Source organism: Manis javanica, chromosome 12, assembly GCF_040802235.1.
Source record: "Manis javanica isolate MJ-LG chromosome 12, MJ_LKY, whole genome shotgun sequence".
NCBI lineage: Eukaryota > Metazoa > Chordata > Mammalia > Pholidota > Manidae > Manis > Manis javanica.
This window is the reverse complement of record NC_133167.1, coordinates 12,692,129-12,711,573: the sequence shown is the minus strand read 5'-3', so window position 1 is coordinate 12,711,573 and position 19,445 is coordinate 12,692,129. Positions and strand designations below refer to the sequence as shown.

The window sequence follows — 19,445 nt, the reverse complement described above, 5'->3', positions numbered from 1 at the left end:
CCCTGGTGGGGGTGTTTGTACCATAGTTCATCAGCAATTGTTACAAAGCAGGGCTTTCTTTCGTCTGGGGAGCAATCTGTTAAATATCTACCTAGAGCCACTGGTTTTCAGCTATGAGAATAAGATGGACGACAAAATTTGACTGGACTTCAAATACTTGTCAACTCCTTGTTTTTACAGATATGGATACTGAGGCTGAGAGAGTTTGATGTGTCAAGAAAATTGTTGGTGGCCCCAAGAATAGAAGCCAGTTTGGCAGACGACTACCACATCTGCCTTGACTCTGGCTTACGTTACAAATACTTTGAAATAAATGCAAGCTCAGCATTTTACAAATAAACATCCATCCACACAATATGAGTTTGGAGACATGGGGTATTTGTTGCTGAGAAGTCAAAATTCTGCAGTCATTTTGATACATCTAGGCAGTGGAGTACAATGCACCCATAAAAAAGAATGGCTTTTGTACTGATATGAAAAGATCTCTGGTGTATATTGATAAGAAGCACACAAGGTACATAACAGTGTATGTAACATGCTACCTCTGGTTTACAAAGGGAGACATAAGAACATACAGGCTCATATTTGCAAAGAAAAGGAATGTTGAAAGGATAAACAAGAACCTAATAAAAATGGCTAGCTAATGGGGTGGGAGGAAAACAGGGAAGCAGGGGCAAGATGTCCCTGTGTTGAAAACCAAATGAAGCCTCTGACAACTGACAGCTGGTTACAACCCACAGGGCTCCCTAAAATGTAAACAGTTTCACAGAATTTCAACATCAGATGAGGTCACTCCACGACCACAATGGAGCCAAGCCCAAGTAAGGCCCTTCTGGAATCATGTCTGAACGTAGATAAAAACAAGAACACCCTGCAACCACAAAAGCAACAAATATCCTCTCCCTGCTAACAGAAGTCACTACTTTTTCTCTATCATGACATCTCTAGCTTCACTTTGTCCTTCCTGCCTCCTAGATAAAAATCAAGATTCTCAATCATTGAATTGTCTCAAAACCTTCGAGCACCTAACTTGGCCCATGGTTAAGTCTGACTCTCCCAAAGCATCATTGTTTTGAAATTATGAACATCTAAGCATACGTAATGAATTCATAAAAGAAAAAGCAGCTTACTATACCAACTTGATTTTGTTGCTCATTTAAAAAAATAAGCTATCTAACTGTATTCTCAATGAGCATAAAAAAATAATTGAATGCAAATACCAATCAGAAATGGTACAAGTTTAGGCTGAAAAGGAGGTAAATGAAGATGAAGTAATGAGACGAGCAGTAGTTTTCATTCAGCACTCAAGTCTCTGAACGATTACCATGAACCAGGCAAAAAGGATTCAAAGATGAACAGGATCTGGTCCCAACGATCAAGGAGTTTGCTTCCTGAAGGATGAGCCTGAGTTGCTTCTCCTCTTCCTCTTCAGTTCTGTTAGTTACGTCTTACCAGGCAAACTTCTCTGCAGTTATTTGATCAATGTCTCTCTTCTGCTCCATGCATGACTGGTGGCGCTCGGGAAGCAGGGACTATGTGCTAGTGTCCTAGTGTTTACATTCCTAGTGTCCAAAAAAGCATCTGGTACAACTAGACTCTTGTACTGGATTGACTAGTGTCCCACTCCAAAGTTCAAGTCTACCTAAAACGTCAGTATGTGACCTTATATGGAAATAGGGTCTTTGCAGATGCAATTAGGTAAGATGAGCTCATATTGAATTAGGTGAGCCTTCAGTCCAATATGACTGGTATTCTTATAAGAAGAAGTGAAGATACACAGAGGCACACACACACATAGAGAAGACGGTCATTTGATGGCAGAGGCAGACGTTGGAATGATGCAGCTCCAAGTCAAGGATCACCAGAAGCCACCAGATGTTAGGAAAAGGCAAGGAAGGAAAGAAAAGGAAGCATTTGCAATAGTTTCCCCAGGTTTTCAAGATCTTCTTGAAGGCATAAAAACCCTAGATCTCCAAGCAACTTGGAAGGCATATGGCACACTGGTTAAAGAAACGGACTTCCAAACAGAATGGCAGTAGACTCATAGACACGGAGAAGGGACTAGTGGTTACCAAGGGGATGGGGTTGTGGTGGGTGTGTGGGGAGGGTGAAGGGGATAAAGGGGCAAAGTAATTTACAATCACAGTATAAGTTGGTCACAGGGATGGTAGTACGGCATAGAGAATACAATTCATGATTCTGTAACATCTCCCTATGTTGATAGATAGTAACCGCACTAGAGGGGGTGAGGATTGAATAATATGGGTAACTGTTGAACCACTGTGTTGTGTATTTAAGACCAACAGAAGATTGTATATCAATGATACATTAAGGGAAAAGAAGAGAACTTCCAGTCAGACTCTCTGGGTTTGAGTCCTGGTCCTACCACTTATTACACAGTGACCTTAGGTCAGTTGACTTAAGCTCTATAGGCTCAGTTTCCACATCTGTAGAATGAGGAAAATAATAACAACTACATTTGATTGCAAAGAGGATTTAATGAGGTTATACGTATGAAGTGTGGCCTGCACTACCGAATCACAGCCATGAGTCACATGTGGCTCTTGACCACTTGAAATGTAGCTCCTGAAACCTTAGAGGCGCCGCAAGTAAAATTCACACCAGATTTTGAATACTTAGCATGAAGAAAAGAATGCAAGCATCTCATTAGTGCTCCTCTCATATTAAACTACCCATGGAAATGAGAATAATTTTAATACAGAGTGTCAAATAAAATACATTATTAAAGTTAACTTCACCTGTCTTTTGTGTGGGGGGCGACTAGAAAATTTGAAATCACGTGTGTGACTCAAATGTGCATCTCACATTATACTTTTAGTGGATAGCCCTGCAATCAGTGGTGCCTGGACACAAATAACTTCGATCCATTTAAAAATGTGTAGAATCATTGTAAAATTTCATGTTGGAAACTGATTCAGAAGTAGGATATAAAAGATTACAGGGATAGTTAAATAATTTTATGCAGAAGAATGGTTCTGTCATGGTATTGGCCTCTCCCCAGTCATTTGTCTGTTCCTCCTCAGGGTTAACCATTCAGCGAGCACTTGCTATGTGTCAGGCTCTTCACCAGGTATTTTTCTCACCATCTTACTGAATAATATAGTCCTATAATTTGTAAATAACATATATAATTTATACTACGTAATGTGCGTTATTTAGAGCTGGCCTTAAAGTTTCTGTTATGTTAATATATAACATTACTCCTGAACTGTGATAATCCCTCTGGAGTGGGAAAGAAATGGCAGTCAGAGGCAATGAGTCCATGTCACAGCCACAGTGAGCCCCTGGGTTTGTCCATGGGAGTGTGATTCAAAGCTGTACACTATCTGATTCATCTTGGTGGGAAAAGGGCAAGAATCCCTTCTGGAGAGAGAGAGTAGAAAACTAGAAACTCTGCTAAAACCTGACATTTCCTGGAAGCACCACTGACCCTTTAAGCTTTAAGACTCTGCCCTCCAGACATGAAATATGAACCTACTTAAAGAGTATTTCTTCTCTTTTGAGTCGAAGGGCTGAAAAAAATGCTCCTCACCCAGCTTTTTGACATTTCAATTGAATTAATCCCTAAAGGAATTGTAATCTCCCATTAAGAGGTGATCTAAACCTTGGCATTTATGCAGAAACAAGCAAAAGGGAGGAATAAAGTGTCACTCTTGTCCCTGTTGGAGTCCCATCTAGGCTCTATACTCTGCAGAAACAAGAAGGGACATGAGATTTTTTTCTTGGCACTGAACTTGTAGCCCCTGAGCCAAAAGGAGCAAAACCATTATGAGCTTTGGATCAGGCATTACCTTCTCCACCAAGAATTTATGAGAGGGCTTTATCTCTGGAAGATAAGACAGTGATAGTGCCTCTTTCTGTTAGTGTCACTAGGTGCCAACATGCCCTCTTCCTCTTTATAAGATGGAGTGAGAGTGGGAGAACTTGCTGGGTCATCTGGAGTGAGAATAGATGGGACACTGGTTAGATGCCCTTTTGCATTCTCCCGGGAAAAGACAGAGCTAAGTTTAAGCACGAGGTACAGGAATTTGAGTGTCTTGATTTGGGCTGGATATTTGTAAGAATGAAAATATCTTACCCAGGGACGTTCTCAAATTCCTGGGACCAATCCCGTGGATTTACTCATTTTCCCTCATCCTTAACTTCTCTTCTGTAGAATGAAGAGTTGCCCCTCCCCACCGAAGGCTGCTCCTCATGCTCAGACTGGCTTTGGTTCCCTCCAGTATTCCCTTTATTGCCGTCTTTCTCTATGACCCTGCTTCCTTCTCTAGGACCTGTTCTTTCTTTCTTCTGCCCTTCATGGTTGAGTTGTTTGTGCTTCAGTTTCTGTTTCTTCACCCGCTCTTTCTCCCTGTACTTCAATCTCACTTCTCTGACTCCACCTGCATAGTTCTCAGTGGGAGAGACTAAGGCCACCAAACCCACTCGCTGTTTTCCCATTCTCATGTTACTTGGAATCCCAGTAACATTCCACCCAACTGACTCCCACCATCTCGAATATTCTCCTCCTTGGTGACCTAATACTCTTTTGGCTTTCCTGCAATCTCCCTGCCTACCTTGGTCTTCTTTGCTGGACTTTTAATGTTGGAATAACACAGGGTTCACTTCTAGGCCCAACTGTCTTCTTTCTTGACATCCTTTTCCAAGGTTATCTCATCTATGCCTGGGGCTCCAATTATACACACCAAATTTCATCTGCTGCTCAGATCTCTCTTCCAAGGTCAGGCAAGTGGCACATTCAACTGCCTACTCAACTTTTCCACTTACATATCTCACGGGCTCCTCAGATATAGTGTATTCAGGCCTCAGTTCCCATCTTCCCACACCTTATTCTTGATCTTCCTGAGGTGGTCTACACTGGTTCTCCCCCAGTGTATGCCATCAAAGGGATGGTTCCACCATCCACCCAGTTGCATGAGTAGAAACCATACCTCTTATTTTGTATTTCTTCTTCACCTCTTAAATCCAATCACCAATTTCTAAATATCATTTTATCTCTACTGAACAGTCCTACTGGGCTCATGCAAAAGCTTTTTCACTAGTTTTCCGTGCCCACACTCCTCCAGTGAAAATTCTATGGTCAGAATAGATCTCAACATTCACATCATACAAATTTATTACCTTACTTAAAACTTTCAAATTGTCTTCCATGTCTGTTTGAGTAGTTCCACAAATCCTAAAACAGCTCACAAATCTCTCCATTTCCTGGCCCATGGTCTGCCAGCCTCACTCACACCCATCTTCTCCTGGTTTCTCTCTCTCTAAATACACCTGTTCTTTGGTTTCTCCTCAGAGACAAACTCATTTCTACTCAGAATCATCACGCATGTTATTCCCTCTGTCTTCTCATCTCTCTCCCTACGTCTTTGCATCCTTTAAATCTCAGCTGACATTCTTTTTCATGAAGGTTCTTCTGGCCAACAAGACCAGTCCCCTACAATATACGTTCTTTCATATAGGTATTTGAGTCTTGACTCTTTGATCTTTTAAGCATTGTAAGAATTGTAATTAAGTTGCTATTATAAAATTTCCCATTTCTTCTCTCTATAAATTACATAGAGAAAAGTCATTTGTTCTTTTGTTTGCTGTTGAATTTCTGTACAGAGCAAATAGCAGTTGCCAAATAAATTCCTGTTCAATGAATAGCTAACATCTAGATGGCATAGGGAGAATTTTCTTAAATAGATGTCTATAATATTAAATGGTTTATTTTATTTTTAAATGACATTAAAGATATTTAAGTAAAATATCTTAAGTGATCAAAGTATTTCAGAAGTTAACCCATAATTACATAAATTTACAGTAAGTTAATTTGACCTACTGTTATCACAGTTAAATGACAGAGGCCAAGCTAGTAGCCTAGGGACCAAAGAAATAATTTAAAAACCCAATAATAGTAAGAGTTGCAGTACTGAAACATTACTGACAACTTTGCAACTATTTATCTTCCTGAGAAGTACAAATACAGATATCGTAAATGAATCCCTTTGAATACAACTAGAGCAATCTTTCTCAACTCATCTTTTATTTTTGTCCCCTTTAGGAGCCACTTTAGAAGGTTTTTTCTACTCAGTCCCCCCAACCCATTAAATTTACTAAAATTTATTAAAATGGTAAATTTTAATACCACAGATATATTGTGTATTTGCTCATGTACTGCATGTATATCTGTGCTTTATGCATAAATGTGCTTTATGCCTACATAAAATTTTCACTCCCCTGAAGAAAAATTATGGTGACTTCGGGGGTGATAGTGTCCTGTTGAGAATGTATGAAGTGGAGTGATTCTTTTAAGATATTAATGAATATTCAACAAATTAATAACACCCTTAAAATGATTGTCAGAGGACAGAAAGATACAGATAATATCTTTGCTATCTTCCCATCTCTAGGAAGTTGTCTCCAGTTAACTGATATTTGGAGTAAATTAGCTATAGTAGCACACTTTCTATGAGGCCACTATGGTTCAGTCAGTACTGTCTTCAGGGAAGGGGGTGTATTTCTTCCAGAACTAATTGTCCTATCTGGGATTCTCAAATTACTATAGACTTTGACAGCCTAGAATATTATTGGAAAAAAAAAACAAGCTTGAGAATATAATAATATTATCACAAAGGAAAGAATTTCTGGATAGAAAATAGAAGATTTTTGCTTAATTTTGTATTATTATAAAACATAGAATCATGGAGGAAGTATCAAACAGAACATCATTTTAGCAAAGATACTTTTATGGATTAAAAAACCCTATTATTCACCAATGATCAAATTACTCAACATCAATATAGTTATTTTAATATCTTTCAGCAATTTATATATTTGTTACATTTCCGCTGCCAAAAATGTTCGTCTTTGAGCCTTTTTTCTATTATTTAAGAAAGTCTTTATTTTAAATTAAGAGTTGTATGTGTATGAGTCCAAGTTTTCATTGACCAAGCCTTAAGGCTTTTGAGGGACTTTGAGCTAGAAACCATGGTGATGGCTTTTATAAATATCACATTAGCATAATAAGCAGCAGGTTTTTATTTTGCAGTGGGAATACACACTTTACCCAGTACTAAAAATAGATTATTGAGATTATCCTAAAAACAACTTCAGAAATCCCAGTACATAAAATGGATCATATGAAAATGTCTTGTGTGTCCAAGGGAGTTTACTGCCCTAAGAATTAAACAGCTGTGCTGTTGGACACATCATTTTAGACCTCTTACACAAAATAACTTCTCTTAATGAGTAAAATGATTCACAAAAGAAAATACCTCATCTCACTGATTATCTGAAACTACATAAACTTCTTGGAAGAAAAGGAGTAAGGATAATAGTAAACAAATGGTTCATTTTACATGCATCATTCTTTTCTGTGCTTAAGAGTATCTTAAGATGTTCTTTCTCAGATGGCAGCATGGTGATAAAATACTACTGAAGACTGAATTCCTTCTAATCACCTGTTGAGAGGTATTTTGTGTTTCTTGTCAATAACAATATCAAATGCAATTTATTAATTTTTAATTAATCTCTTTTATGCATCTTGATCAGTCATAATTGTGTTACCTTCAATGAAAACAGTGGGCAAATCTTCACAGATAATCTTTTTATGATTCCCAGACTCTGCTAAGGGTCAGTGGAACCATGGGGAAAATGATTTTGCTTCCCATCACACTCAGGTCACTATAGAACTCACTGGTGGCCCCAGTAGCTTGAGTCACTGAAACACCATGGAACTCAGAGTCAGAGATATCTGAACATGTCTGGAAAACAACACTACAAAGAAAATGAGACAAAGTTGTAGGTGCTACCCAAAAAATAAAAGGGAAAAGAATTACACACTACATTCCAAGAGGGATTTGCCCCAGGTATGTAAGGTATTGAAAAACCAATTAATATAATCCATCACATTAACAAACTAAAAAAGAAAAATCTTATGATTGTATTGGTGGATGCAAAAATAATTCCCTCTTCCTATTGAAGAAATTCTTTAATTATTTAAGTAACACTGATTCTCAGGAGAAAAGAAAACAGCCACCACAGTCTTTAAATATCTTTCTTATACTCCCCAATCCTGCTCTACAGCACTTACAATTTTTTAAGACTCTTTTTGAAGAGAAGTTTTAAATGACAACAAAACTGAGAGAATTGCAAAGGATAGATGCAAAAAAAAAAAGCATTTGGAGAACCCAACACCCATTCATGATAAAAACTCTCAGCAAACCAGGAATAGAGGAATAAAGAACTTTCTCAACTTGATAAAAACTATCCACGAAAACCCTAAAATGAACATTATGTTTACTGTTGAGAAACTCAAAGCTTTCCCACTAAGATCAAGTACAAAACAAGTATGTTCCCTCTCACCACTCCTTTTCAACAATGTACTGGAGTCCTTTGCTAGTGTGGTAAGGCAAGAAAAGGAAACAAAGGCACACACACTGGGAAGGAAGACATAAAACTGTCTTTGTTTGCAGATGACATAATCATCTGTACAGAAAATCTGAAAGAATTGACCAAAAAATTCCTGAAACTAATAAGCAATTATAGCAAGGTTTCAAGATACAAGGCGAAAAAATAACAATGTGAAAAGGCTACATACTGCATGATTTCAACTATGTAACATTCTGGAAAAAACAAAACTATGGAGATGGTAAAAAGGTCAGTGGTTTCCAGAGAGGATTAGGCAGAACACAGAGGATTTTTAGGGCAGTGAAAATACTCTGGATTATATTATAATGACAGATAGATGTCATTAAACATTTGTCCAAACCTGTACCACCCCCAAGAATTCACCCCCAAGAATGAACTCTAAGGCAAATTATGGACTTTGGGTGATTGTGATGTGTCAATGTAAGTTCATCCTTGGTTTAAAAAAAAATGTACCATTCTGGGAGTGATATTGATAATGGGGGAGGCTGTGCATGTGAGGGGACAGGGTATATGTGGGAAATCTCTGCAATTTCCTCTCAGTTTTGTTGTAAGTTTAAAACTTTTCTCTACTTACTCCATATTCAAGATCTTGATTATGATCATTGGTGGCTGATTCTAGAGAACATGCATGTCGCTGAATGAGGAAATATACTATGGACACAGACCAAGATGCCATTTTGCTGTGTCAAAAAATTATTGTCTACATCACGGAAATGAAAACTTCAACAAATCAGATAGATTTGCATGAGAAATAATTTCTTAGAAATAACTCACTTGAAGATTAAGTTTTCAATAATTCCCTTTTCAGACTCAAGAAATTCTTTTAGTTAATTTAAGTAACACTGATTCTCAAAAGAAAACAAAGAAAACAACCACCATCACAGCGTTTAAATATCTTTCTTATACTCCCCAACCCTGCTCTCCAGCACCTACAGTTTTTTAAGAATTTTTCTGAAGAGAAGAAAAAAGTCCTTTTCTGAACCAAAAATGCCAGTTTCTAAGTGCTGTGAGTCATCGATATTGAATTAAGAAGCCTAGTACTATTTCATTTGTGTTGCATTAATGACCTGGTTTCTTTGTACAAGTCATTTATTCTTTTTCCATCTCCATTCTGTCATGTAAATAAATAAGGAAACAGGGCTAATATTCATTCCCAGAATACAACTCAATATAAACAGAAATTTAGCTTATGTATTTTTTTAAGTACAGCTATTTAGACAGGATTGTGTTAAGAGAAGCACCTTTCCAAATGTTCCCAAGATGCAATAAAAAGCTGAACTTGTTGCAGCAAGTTTTAAGGTTGGAGTAATATGTTTTACATGAAAGGAAAATGGATCTTTTGGTTTGGTTTGTAAATAGGCATCATACAAATATATATTCATGTCCACAAAATTTCCTCTAATACCTCACTTGCACGCAAATCAAAGGCATTCTTTTGTTTTTAAAAATTGGATTTTCTCACAGATTGGAGAATGTTAGATATATTTTATGGTGGGCTTTGGGCAGAGGTCCCAGGAATATCACTTTCCATCCTAGCCCAGCTACTCCTCTAGTGAATAATTAAGCAGAGAGGAACATGGCCACCAATAGAGCTTTCTTAGCAGGACACTTGGTCCCAAATGCAAAAGTAGAGCATTCTCAATGGAGGCTGTGCATATCACGAGGTGCTGTTGCCTAGAAGCCACCTTGAAACAAGGAAGGCAGAATCAACTATTTTTTGCCTTGGCACAGAGCCTATGCTTGCATCTTGACTGCAGACACTGTGGTAGGAAGAAAACTCAGAGTAGAACATGATGATCTCTTCAAGGAGGATGATAGCACAGGAGCTGTGACAGACACTGCCTCCCATGCCAAGGAGCCGACCAAGTCTACCCGTTTCAGGTTGGCCTAAGGCTGAGGCTCTGAAAGTCCATAGGAAGACTGAAGGAGGGGCCAAGGAGAGAGTGAGATTGCCCCTCTTGCACTCTAGGGGCAAAAATATACTCAAAGGAAACAAAGCTGAGAAGCAGGGTGCTCTTCTCCCCCCTCTGGTGGAGGGGACCCAAAGACACGAGGCTACAGCAACAGTTTGCCCGGTGCAAGTGCCTTCAGGATACACACCACGCAAAAAACATGCCCCAGTTATGGCCTTGACTTTGACTAAGCCATAGCCATATTCTTCCTTAGGAAATCTGAGAATTTGATGACCTTGATAGGAGAAACTGTGGCTTCAAGTCTAAATTTGTCATGAATTTGACTAAGATATTTTACATATTGTAGCATCTTTGCAAGTTCATGTATAAAATACCCTCACATGTACATACTCTGGTTCCTGGAAAGAAGCTCGTAGTCCCCCAGCCTCCATTTCCATCACACACTGGACCCCACTGACTGGGAACTGGGGGAGTGAGAAGGACAAGAAAGGATGAAAGATGTTCCTGTGTGCTTACTGCTGGGACAGTCCTGGCTTTGGCTGCTCTTGCCTCCGCCCTCTGAAACGCTGGACTTGGGGGTGATCCATGCCCCTGCCCCCAGCCATCCCCACTGCCCACCGGCCAAGATGTAGCTAGAACTTCTCTAAGCCTGTATGATATGGAATAAATATTGGGGTTGGGGGGGAAAAGGGAGCAACTGTGGCCCTGGGGTTGGACATCTCTATTATAGCTGCCACATGGGTTTTTCCGTAATCACTTGGGGTTTGTACATTTTGGGGGGAAGAGAGATGCATATTTTGACATATTTATTAGCTGCTATTCACAGTGGACAATCCTTGAAGTCAGGTGCCATATCTTGCTCCTCCAACCCCATAAAGGGTTATGAACCAATGAGAATAAAATTGACCAAAGGTGATCTGTCCTTTTCCATAAATCCAGCATCTAAAAATCAAGGAAGATGGACAACTTCACTTGTTTTATTTCCACTTTTGCTGCCTACCTGGCAACTTTCATCTATTCTGTGAAGGTATAGATTGCATTATAACAGATATCAATAATTTTGGGAATTGTCAAACTACCCTTGGCTGTGGGGGAAATGTGTGCTATGCATGAGTGGTCAAATCAAAGAAGTCTGTTTTGCAGGATTTAGCCTCAGTCTTTTCCCAAGGCCCGAATCACTTCACTCAACGTTTATCTACTGCCTGTTCAGTGCCGGGTATTGTCATGAGTGCTAGAGATTGTAAGACAAATTAAATACTATCACTACCCTCAGCAAGCTTAGAGAATATAGCTTATAGCTATAGACAAACAGAAACTCAAGATTGTGACCCGACCTCTCCCAAGAAGCCTTTAAAAACTTAAAGTGTCTATCTACATGAACTCTGATCACTTCTTCTACCGGCACCAGTTGTCACTTCCAGACTCCCAACCTGGAACCCTTTTAGGGTATGTCCCCCTCTCATATCCTTCTGAACATGCCTTTGAATAAAATATTTCAAGAACCTGTTAGCATGAATCCCTTTTTTATGATTTTCACTATAGAGGTTCCTTCGGTCCAAAAACTATGTGAGCTTTTCCAGTAGAAGCGGGCTTAATCCTCAAAGCTACACCCTGGTGGCACATGTCAGAAGTAAGCAAGGAAGAAGCCTTACATATCACCTCTGCAGCATCCAAATTCTGAAAATCACCCAGAACACATTCTTGATATTTACTGAGTATCAGAATCACGAGACGTAGTTTTAAAACATACAGATTTCGGGGCCCATTCCCAGACATTCCAATTCAGTTATTCCAAGAATGTCTTCAGGTGTCATTTTTTTAGTTTTAAGTTTTAATTTTCACCTTCAGTGTTGTCATCTCTAGGTAATTCTAGGATACAGCCAGATTTGAGAAGCGCTCTAGACAGAACACGAAAACGGGTGAGGGATTGTCTTTGGCATGAATGAATGATGTTTGATTGATGTTGCAAATACGAAGAAGGGGTCTTTCTTTATTTTGCTTCTTGAAACCTCGAGCATGTGGCACTTCTGCTTCTCTTGCTAAAGTGAGTTAGTTTGTATGTGACCAGCTCTTCCACTCACTCACTCTCTCCTCCTGCCTGCTGTGGACTGAATGTTTGTGACCCCCCAGAATTCCTATGTTAAAGCCCTCATTCCCAGTGCTGTGGCATTTGGAGCCTTTGGGGGGTAACGCAATACAGAGAGACTCTTGAGGGGGAATTCCCCCTTGATGAGGGTATCCCTTTATAAGAAGAGGAAGAGGCGTGAGAGCTCCATGTCTCTCCCCCTGCCATGCGAGGGCACACTGAGAAAGTGGCTGAATGCCAGCCAGGGGGCAGGCTCTCACCAGAGACCACATCTGCAGGCACTTTTATTTTGAACCTCCCTGGTTCCAGAACTGTGAGAAATAAATGTCTGCTAAGACACCCAGTCCGTGGTATTTGTCATAGCAGCCCAAGCTGACTGCGCCACCCTTGGGCAAAGCCCTTCCCTCCTGCTCCTATCCTAGCTCCTTGTGACGCTTCATGCAGCCTCACCGTTCAGAGCGCGTCCAAAGGATGTTGTTGTCTTCCTGTGAGCACATTTGTCAACCCAAAAGGACAATTCAAATTTTTGCTCTACCTGCTCCCAAATTTTGCTGGTTGTAGGAGTCAGACAAGAATTCCACGGATTGGTCATATGTAACTTGGAAAAAAAGACACACGATCCTTGGAAGCATTATGCTCACACCGGTCACACATCTAACACACGGTGAACCCAGGGAAGTGTTAGTCACTCCACAAGGAAGGTCAATGTTGATCTCAGATTCCGTACTCCTTGCAAAAACTGAGATTCCACTTATCCTTAAAAATATATGTATATACATAGGATGCCTTTTGGCTTCGAACTATATTCTACTTCAGAAAGTATTTTAAATGCCCAGAGTGATGGCTTTTCTTGAAGTAAGGTGTAAATATTCTTTACTGACTTGTTTGGAGATCAACATATAAAAACTACTATCAGCTTGGCTGAATGGGTTAAGGAGTCTATAAGAAGTGAGGTGATAACCCCTGTGTGTGGCCCATTGCTCATAAAAATACTTGTTTCAGCAAAAGCTTCTTGACATTCAGGTAGGTTTTGAAGGGCTTACAAATAAGAAATCTTTAATTGAACCCATATGACATGTTGCTGAGAGAAAGCAAGAGTTTATGGGAGATGCAAAGATGGGGGCTCTGCTCAGAGAAGTTGACATACATACCGTAGCAGAAGGGTGATGAGCTACTCCAGGGATTCTGAGGAGAGGAGGTCAGTGAGGCTGGAGCCATGAACAAAGGCTTCTTGAAGGAGGCAGGAATTGAGGTGGGCCTGCAAGGTTCTGCAAGATCTAAATAAATAGAGATAAAAGGAGTAAACTTTAGGCAAGAGAAGCAATGTGTCTGGAAAAGTCATGATAGGAATGTGCAGCGACTAGGAGGACAATCAGACAGGACTAGATGTGTGACCTTGAGCATGTTACTTAACTATGCTGTGCCTAACTTTGCTCGTGTGTTCAGTGCAGACAATAAGAACCAGCTAATCAGAACTCATGTTAAAGTTGTTGTGAGGATTAGGTGAATGGGCCGTTAGACTGTCTAGAGCAAAGGGCATTCACTAAAATGTAGCATTATTTTACTTATTATTATTATTATATGATTATTTAATCAAGAGAAGTATCCAATAAGAAAAAAGTGAAAATAGCTATTGGCCATACACTGTGGCTAGATTACAGAATACTACATATGTAAGAGAAATAATAATAGGGTGTCAAGGTTTTTGAACAGGTGGGTCACTTAATGAAAAAGGTAATCAAGGGGGACCCAGGAGGTGGCTTGGGTTGTATTTCTGAAAGGCTGAGAGATGTTCCAACACTCTGTTACTGACCAAGTTATTGGCTTAAAGACATCCCTTCATGAAAGAATGACCACCTGAGACGCCATCGTCCATCCGGGGAGAGATTTAAGCAGAAATGTGTGGCTTTTCTCAGTTAAAATTGTTAAAATTCATTAAAGCCCTTTCCCAGTTATTCTTAGAAAGAAAAACATGTTTTACCAACCACATACTATTTCGGAACTGGGAATGTTTCTTCTGAACACCCCTTCTAGTGAGGGGATTATGTTATGCTGACATGCTGAGATAACCTATTTTTGGGGTGCTGGGGGGAGTTTTTTGGGTTTGGTTTGTTTTTTCTGAGGAGGGGAAGAGAGGAAGTGACTTGCCAGTAAAACAGTCCTTTGTGACAGAAACAGGGCCTGTGGATTTAATCAGGAAGCCGCAGAGTGTCCATTCAGCCGGGCAGTAAATCAGGGCTTTGTGGGCCTGGCAGGTGCTTGCAACTGAAGGTCAGCTTCCCCGCATTCGGGGAAGTGGCCTCTAGTCCTCACATTAACTGCAAACTTAACTGCAGAGTGTGGCTTGGCCTTCCAGTCACCCTCCACCCTGCAATGCCGAAAAATAGCAAATGCTGAAAAACAGTGAGCTACACCCCGCGGAGGCTGGGAAAGATTCAGTATCACTTTCTGGCTTCACAATTCTCTCTACGCCCATCATTTTGATGCATCCAACAGAAAAGTGCTCAGGCCAGCACCTATTATCTCCAGGAGAAAGTGTCTCAGAAATTGCAAAATGCCCCAAGTCAATTTCCTGTACTTTTATACACAAAAATATAAAATCACTCTGGAGAGAGGAATTCAGACTGGGTTCCTGCCCAGTTACATCCAATGCTGTATTCCTACCTGCAGCCATTAAGGCATGACACCCACACCGGCATAAAGAATCCTCAGTTTTCTCTCATGCAAATGCCTAAATTTTACACTTTTGTAGGTAACCAGCATCAGAAGAACGAAGGGTCTTTGTAGGAACGTTTTTAAAGGGGTGATGTAAAAAAAAATTGCAAATTTGCTACATATTTAAAACTATAAAGTTTCAAGTGTGGATAAAGGTCAAATGTGTTGGCTGAATTATACCTGTTGCATTGTCTGTGGATTTAGGCGTCCTTGATGCCACCTTTGCAGAGAAAATCAGAAGTTGACTATTAATGCATAAAAGGTTGCCAGAGAAACTAAATGCGATGAAAGGAAATGGGATTTCCGTTATGAATTTATGTTCATAAATGTAATGAGACTTTTTGTGAAATTGAGGTGAGGCACAAGGTTGGATGTGAGTGGTTACTACAGAAGATAGGGTCTTAAACTCTACATTAAAATTGCCTGACGGATCCTCCTACAGCTAAGATTCTGAGGTAAGGCCAGGGAATCTGCATTTTTAACACACATTCCAGATATTTTGATGCCAATTGTCCTTGATCCACAGTTTGAGAAATTCTGGTAGAGTTGAACCCCTTTAACCTCTGCTGTTGAAAGACAGGTCCACCCTCTACCACATGGCCTACACTGTGGTGTTTCACAGGATTTGGTTTAATTTGGTGTTGCTGAAGCCCCATTGCTACAAGGCACGGATTAGCAGTGTTGGCTTGAGTGAGAGGAAAAGCCGAACCCTCTGTAATTTGCTAAATGCCAGGTGTATACATGACATCACATTAGGTATCACGGAATTAACAAATATTCCTCTTTTCTATCCGGCTCTTCCAAGGACAAGCATTAATTTTCATACTAAAGCTATATATTAGTTCAGGAAAAAGCAAGCCACCTGAATTTCAAACTACTTTCCTTCCCTTAGGGGTGCATAAAAATCCACCCCCGTCCCCCAATTGATTTTTGGTCCTTTCTCAGAATACAAGTTAGATTTTTACCTAAGGAAACTCTATGCTGTACAGATTTTAAATTTGTAGTTGGCAACCCACATATTTCTAAGAATGTTATGAAATTTTATAATAAAGCTTCTCATGAGTAACAGTGATTTTGGAAACAAAAATGTAAGCACCAGTGAGAACTGTCTCTCCTTCACCATGCTTCCTAACTCCAAAGCACACCCCAAGAAATTGTTTGGGGATGATTCATTAAAGTGACTGAGCCAATAGCTGATGAGGAAGAGAATCTGGTGTGTGGAGAGTTAAGGTCTGAATTTTAATGAGCACATGGGCCCCCCCTTGAAGATTCTTTGTCTCATTCACTTTGTCACAACCTAAGTTGTGAACATGGGAAAGGTGGGATGTTCTATGATGGCAGAGTAAACACAGTGTATCAGCTCCGTGGATGAAGAAGAGGATTCTGAAAGTGCTTTCGGGAAGCAGTGAGAAAAGAACTGTGCTTTTGGAAGGTGAATCTGGAGCCCTATACAGGGACTGGTGGGGTGGCGGGGAGGCAGGGGCCTGGAAGACTCATCAGAAGGCCTAGTAAGGCTGACTGAGGAAACACTATGTGCTGTTATCGGCAGAAAAAACTCACATCTTGGCTCTGACTGTAATGGCTGTGTAAACACAAGCAGGTTGCTTGGCATCTCTGAGCATCAGTTTTCATATCTTAAACATGGAGATAGCAATGCCCACCTGCAAGTGTGGCTAGTAGAAGTGAATGAGACACAGTGAGTGGACATGTCCAGCATAGCACCTGACTCAGAGAGGATGCTCAGCAAATGTGACATTTCCCCCAGGATACTGTGAACATTTAATTTAGAAAATAACAAAAGCAAGTAGGGTGAAATAATTTAATTAATTTGGAATCTTATTTTTAAATAGTTAAGAAAATGTACTAAATGAGATCATGATGGTTAAGACATGGTTTCTAGAGAAACTCAGGCTGAAATTCTAATTCTGTCCCTAAGTAGCCTTGTAACTTTTTGGTCAAGTGACTTACAGTTTTTAAGCTTGGGCTCCTCGTTGGTAAAGATGGGAGTAACACTGACATACTGTGAGAATTTTCAGGAGAAAGAATATAAACTACTTAGTATAAAGTCTGGGATGAGATAAATCCTTGGCCTGCTGTAGTTGTTATTCATAATATCTTATTATTATCATTATTATTTAATAACAATACAGAACAAATCAAGGCCCTTGAATGTTCATTTCTAAGCAAACTTATTTAGTACAAGTCCCATAAATATACAAAAGGTCAAATGACATGATTTCGGCCTTCTCGCAGAACAGCTTTATCAGCCTCAAAAGTAACCTCTGAACTCTTTTCCAGATCACTGGAGGTCAGCACATAATATTTGGCTTCCAAGTCCTAGAATGACTGTCAACTTTGCAGAGAGTTCCAGTCAGCCAAATTGGCACACTCCTTAAAAAGTAAGCAAGTCCCCCAGCCCTTCGAGCAGAAGGGTTGGTAAAGAGAGCCCTTAAGTTTTAAATCACAGGGAAATCCCGAGGAATCCTTCAACTCTGGTAAAATGTGGGCCTTGTATACCCTTAAAGTGATAAAAATGGGTATAGATTCAACTCAATTATTCAGGGTAATAAAAGACTTACACATGATATGCAAATTAGGCCACAGATATGCAAATCATAAGTCTTTCCTTGAACTAGAAACAAGAATTGGCTCCACCAGATACTTCAAAGAGGACAGGATGGAGCATGTAACCCACACCTGATGCCATGTAACTAAAACATCCAGGGGTACAGAGGGGGAGGGTCAGAAAGTGGAGATGAACGATTCTGGGATTTCAGATCCTTGGAAATGACATTTGGGGAGAAGGAATTGGGAGTTTCTGTTTCCCAACCTGACCTTGGTACCCACCCACATGCTGTCTAGAGTTAGGGGCAACTCATCTCTCAGAATGACTCTGACTTGCAGAGGATTCTCATCTCAACACTGGTTTCCTGCTTTTTGGAGTGATCACTAACCTGAAGCACCTCTAATTTGAGGAAGACAGCCATATTCACAAAATCAATTTTCTCTTTTTTAGAAAGATAATTTTCCACCCATACTTGAATATTTATTTTGACAAATACTTCCCATGCCAGGCCCTGTGTGGGGCACTGACGAGCATGGCCCCACTGAATACCGCCTGATGTGGGCATGCCAGCCCTGAGCCGTGAAGCCAGCAATACACCTCCTGGGAGATCCTGCTCCAGGGCACATGGATAACAAGTGGCAGAAGCTGAGAGCAGATGGATCGGGGGTCATGAGCCTATCTTGACCTCTAATCATGTTCCTTCTCCTGACATTCAAGAAAAGCAGAAAGAGGGTGGTGCCAAGCCTCTGTCCTAAAGGAGGAGGATGTGATTTAGTATCAGGAATGTATTCACATGACACCAAAGGAAGCGGAGAAAATAAACACAGACTGTAAATAAAATACATGGAGGTGAGGGAGGAGTTAAAGAAAGAAGTTGCATCTGCTTGATGCAATCAGGAGAGCTTCATGGAGGAGGTGGCATTTCAGAGGGTTAGAGTAGCAGGAGGTTAAAACACGCAGGGGGAGTTCCAGAGCAGTAGGTTATAGAATTTGGCAAGAACCTAAGTTGTGAACATGGGAAAGGTGGGATGTTCTATGATGGCAGAGTGAACACAATGTATCAGCTCCGTGGATGAAGAAGAGGATTCTGAAAGTGCTTTCGGGAAGCAGTGAGAAAAGAACTGTGCTTCTGGAAGGTGAATCTGGAGCCCTATACAGGGACTGGCGGGGTGGCGGGGAGGCAGGGGCCTGGAAGACTCATCAGAAGGCCTAGTGAGGCTGACTGAGGATGGAGGGGTGAAATGGAGGAAGGACCAGCCACAGTGGTCTGCCTTCACCAGTCTGTCCAGCACATAGCATGTCCGGTACTAGATTGGTGCTCAGTGTGGGGGGATGGAAATCAGGGAGAAGAGAGAGAGTGCAGGAAGGAAGGAGAGAAGGGGCCGGAAGAGAGGGACAGTACTACGGACACTGCACATTAGGATTTGGGGAACTTGTACCGAATATTTTCAACCTGTAAATGGCAATCCAAATTAAAAAAAAAAAAAAAGAGTGTGCATGTAAAAGCCAGTTAAATACCAGTGAGATCTGTTGTCTAGTTAATTGTATTCAGCAGTATTAATCTCCTGGTTTTGAGAATGTACTATAGTATATAAGACTCCATCATTGGAGAAAGCTGGATGAGGGGGCACGGGACTTTTCGGCACATATTTTGCAACTTCTGGTGAGTCCATAATTTGTTGAAAATAAAAAATCATTTAAAAAGTCAATATGAATTATAAAATGCTTTCAT

The 19,445-nt window shown here is 40.3% G+C and overlaps 1 long non-coding RNA gene across 2 annotated transcripts in view; it reads right to left on the bottom strand.

Annotated features, from left to right (window-relative positions):
* LOC140844734 (uncharacterized) overlaps positions 1–19,445 on the bottom strand; it is a 115,317-nt gene that overhangs the window by 45,294 nt on the left and 50,578 nt on the right. For both annotated transcript variants that reach the window (XR_012123216.1, XR_012123215.1), the window contains exon 2: positions 13,584–13,709. This is a non-coding gene — a long non-coding RNA (uncharacterized lncRNA). The remainder of the gene's footprint in view (positions 1–13,583; positions 13,710–19,445) is intronic.